This window comes from Taudactylus pleione, unplaced genomic scaffold, assembly GCF_031769625.1.
Source record: "Taudactylus pleione unplaced genomic scaffold, aTauple2 ptg000201l, whole genome shotgun sequence".
Lineage (NCBI taxonomy): Eukaryota > Metazoa > Chordata > Amphibia > Anura > Myobatrachidae > Taudactylus > Taudactylus pleione.
In genome coordinates, this window is record NW_028284603.1 from 60,472,347 (window position 1) to 60,476,631 (window position 4,285).

At 46.3% G+C, this 4,285-nt stretch overlaps 1 pseudogene; it reads right to left on the bottom strand.

Annotated features, from left to right (window-relative positions):
- Positions 1 to 286: 286 nt before the first annotated feature.
- On the bottom strand, positions 287 to 1,436 carry LOC148518643 (uncharacterized; annotated as a pseudogene).
- Between the last annotated feature and the right edge of the window lie 2,849 nt (positions 1,437 to 4,285).

The window sequence follows — 4,285 nt, forward strand, 5'->3', positions numbered from 1 at the left end:
TGCAAAACATATGGCATAAAACATCCTATATTATACATCATGCTATACACTGTTCATTCAATACTTAAACAACACAACAATCAACAAGGTCTATGGGGTAGAGAGTTAAGGAGGGGGAATCACAGGCCCATAGCTTTATTGAAAGACAGACACATAAGGGAGGGGTGAGTAAATAGAAAAACACATCAACAAAATATCAGACAATGTAAAAAAGGGGGAAGGGGTCCACAGTCCCAGTCCTTTGTTGAACAGTTACACATGGGGAGAGGGGCAGAAGAAGGGGGGGTTAATCCTCATCTTCATCCAGACTGTCCATGATGGAATAGTCTCTTAACAGGCTGTGAATCAACCTGCAACAGTCCTGAATAGACATCCTTTACCTCCTCAGAATGAGGCTGTTCCTGGCAAGCCACAAAGCATCCTTAACATAGTTCATAAGGCACCAGGCCTCCTGAATTGCCCCATAAGTGTGGGTGCCAGGAAATAGTCCATAAAGTACCGAGTAGTACAAAAGGCTGTTCCTTGGCACACAGAATCTGAGTTCATTTTCTTATGCATCTAACAACAACTATGCATAAGTACAGTCCCATAACAAGTGCATAGATGTGTCTTCATGTATGATGCACCAGGGGCAATGTCTGTACCTGCATAGGTTTCGGGAGTGCATGAATGACCTGAGGGGCAGACTCCCTTGGATAGCCATCCATGACAAGTCTTTATGTCTATTTGTGAGCCTTTTGAAGGCCACATTTTCCCAAACCTGCTTGGCAGTTGCTGATGGGACCACTGGAATAGGCTCCATTGTATCCTGTGCCCTGATGAGCTTCTGGACAGTCTTAGGTTTCCACAAGTCAGGTTTAACTCCATTCAATTGGTGCTCCCTCACAAAAATTTGGACACATCCAGGTAGAACCAGTGAGTGTTCCAGTTTTAAATGATGGAGCTGTCCCACTTGCCCAGCCAAAGACCCTCCAAAAAGGTAGGAGTCATTAAAGTCTCACACAAAGTCCTGCGGATATAGTTCAGCACAAAGAAGGCTCGCAGCATGGTAGGGATATCTGGAATTCCCTTTCCACCTTCGAGGGGCTCCTTGTACATAACTGACCGCTTAACTCTATCCATTTTGGACCCCCAGTTGAAGTGAAACAGTACCCTTGTGATGGCTCTGCAGATTGTGACAAGATGTGGCCAGGCTTGCGCTGTGTCTGCAGAATGGGAAGGATCTTGTTGCGCAGCACAAGTGCTTTCCCTTCGATGGTAAGGTCTCTAAGGCTCCACAGTCCAATATTTTGTCCCACTGTCACCAGTCTCTCGTCCCACCACTTCAGGGTCGCACCCTCGTCACCAAACCAGACTCCCAGAATTTTGCTGAAGTGTGGCTTGACAGCAAAGGGGATTGGAGCAGAGGATGTCAGATGCCACTGCCCAAATAGCATAGCATCTGACTTTCTGCAGTTGAACTTTGCCACTGAAGCTTGGCCTCTCATCGATCAGGACCTGGTGCGATGATCCCTCTGATTTCTGGTTTCTGTCTGATGCATACAGTCAGGAGCTCTATAACACAAACAAAAAGAAGAGGTGAAAGAGGGTAGCCTTGTCTGACCCCAGAAAGAATAGGAAAGGGGTCAGTCTTTCAGCCGTTCACCAACACCGAGCTGTGAATATCAAGGTACATCAGGTTAACATACATACAAAACATTTCACCAAGCCCAAATCTCTGTAGGACCCTATCCATCAACTCATGTGAGACATGGTCAAAGATAATTGGCTGTGCATTCAGAAACACTTAGAATCCCACAGAAAAGATAATAATAAAAATAAACATTTAATAAGCTTTAAAAACAATACAGATCTGCCCAGCTATTTTGTTGCTCATGGCGTGGCGTGAGTCACTCCATGGACTTGTGGCGTGGCATGCAGGCCTCTGAGTCACACCATGGACTTGTGGAATACCGTGGTATTCTTCAACGAAGGATATGCTATGGCATGTAATACAGTGCTTAACCGCTGGGTGGCGAGTGCTCCACTTTTGTAATTGCGTGTAATATAGTGCTTAACCGCTGGGTGGCGAGTGCTCCACTGTACTGAATGTCTATCATATTCACAGCATTTGCATGAACGCACAACCCATACTGTATTTTTAATGTCGCATAATATACATATACAGTATATACTGTAGTACTGTACCGTACTGTACGTAACATCTTATAACAGGATGCAAATCACTGCACATACTATATTGTACATACGGTACGGTGCAGTAACTGAATAGTAGAGAAGTTGCCGGAGTTGTTGTCATGGTATAACCGATACTGTAGAATAATGAGATGCACGCACAGCTTTCACTGATATGGGATGCATTACAGTATGACAATTTTTTTTTTTTTCATTAAAAAACAGCAGCGGGAGGAGTGCACAAGGATGAGGCCACTCTCTGTGGTTCACTGTAGCTGTTGTGTGGGCTAGTGGTTAGGTGATCACTTTGGTAGAATTATGGTCCGGGGTTCGATCCCTGGAAAAGAATATACCGTACTGTATATTTTTTTTTTGTCACTGTCTGCTCTGGACACTATAGTGAAACTTGTTTAAAAGGCTATAGTGTTGTTGTTTAAAAGGCTGCTTAAAAGTAAGACATTACAAACAGATTGTGTGTTTCAATAGTGCAACACTTTCGTCAATGTCTGCGCTTTCGTCACTCGGATTTCATGCGCATGCCCAGTGGAGGGTTTACAATGGGATCTGTAGTGCCCAGAGAGGGCTCTGTACTGTACTGTATTTCACTGAATAGTGATTTCATACTGTGGCTATAGTGGCTGACAGGGCTCTGCATCTGCAAACTGACGGTGCCGTACAATTTAGCACCACAGAATAGTGATTTCATAACTGCAGAAACTGTTAGTGAATCTACTGCCTAGAATGTGAGACAGGCCTCTGCATCACATACTGTGCGCCCAAAAACCGCAAAATGCAAACATGCGACAACACATATGCGGTCTCAGCCTTGTGCACTATGGCTACGTCCCTTGGACTGTGTCTGAGAGTGGTTTCCGTCTGTGAGAGAGCGCTCTGTGTTCAAAGCTGACTGTGCATTTGCTGCGCAAAATAGCGTTGCATCGCAAACTGATGACATTGGTGATGCTGCTCCAACTTTGCACACTAAGCACGGTAGTAGTGGGATCTGTATGAGAGAGAGCTCTCTGTATTACACGGTTGGCGCTATGGTGGCTGTCAGCCATCTGCGATGGATTAGAAATGGAGGGGGGTACAATGGGATCTGTGGCGCCAAGCCATACGCCATGTAGCGCTATGCTATCACTGAGCATGCGCAGTTGGCTGTATTACTGCAGTCGGTACAGTATTTGTACTCTACTGTAATGCTGTTGCATTTCCATCTCTGGCGGGCGCATGCCCAGTAGGAGGGTTGCAATGGGATTTCTGGCGCATGCCCAGTGGGCCGAGAGTCATACACAGTGCTTCAGGTCCCTTCCCCCAAAGCAAGCCAAGAGCCTCACATTACCATAATAAAGGAAGCTTTGTTAATCCATTTACTGTAAGCAGTCAGCTCTGCCCTAGTGTCCTGAAAAATGCTACGAATTGTCACCATTGCCAAGGACACCATCCCCCGTATGCTAGGACAACTAGTGTGCCGCTATGAATGTGCCTGTACTGAATATTCAAAACTGACGGTGCCGTACAATTTAGCACCACAGGATAGTGATTTCATAACTGCAGAAACTGTTAGTGAATCTACTGTCTAGAATGTGAGACAGGCCTCTGCATCACATACTGTGCGCCCAAAAACCGCAAAACGCAAACATGCGACAACGCATATGCGGTCTCAGCCTTGTGCACTATGGCTACGTCCCTTGGACTGTGTCTGAGAGTGGTTTCCGTCTGTGAGAGAGCGCTCTGTGTTCAAAGCTGACTGTGCGTTTGCTGCGCAAAATAGCGTTGTATGAGAGAGAGCTCTCTGTATTACACGGTTGTCGCTATGGTGGCTGTCAGCCATCTGCGATGGATTAGAAATGGAGGGGGGTACAATGGGATCTGTGGCGCCAAGCCATACGCCATGTAGCGCTATGCTATCACTGAGCATGCGCAGTTGGCTATATTACTGCAGTCGGTACAGTATTTGTACTCTACTGTAATGCTGTTGCATTTCCATCTCTGGCGGGCGCATGCCCAGTAAGAGGGTTGCGATGGGATTTCTGGTGCATGCCCAGTGGGCCGAGAGTCATACACAGTGCTTCAGGTCCCTTCCCCCAAAGCAAGCAAAGAGCCTCAC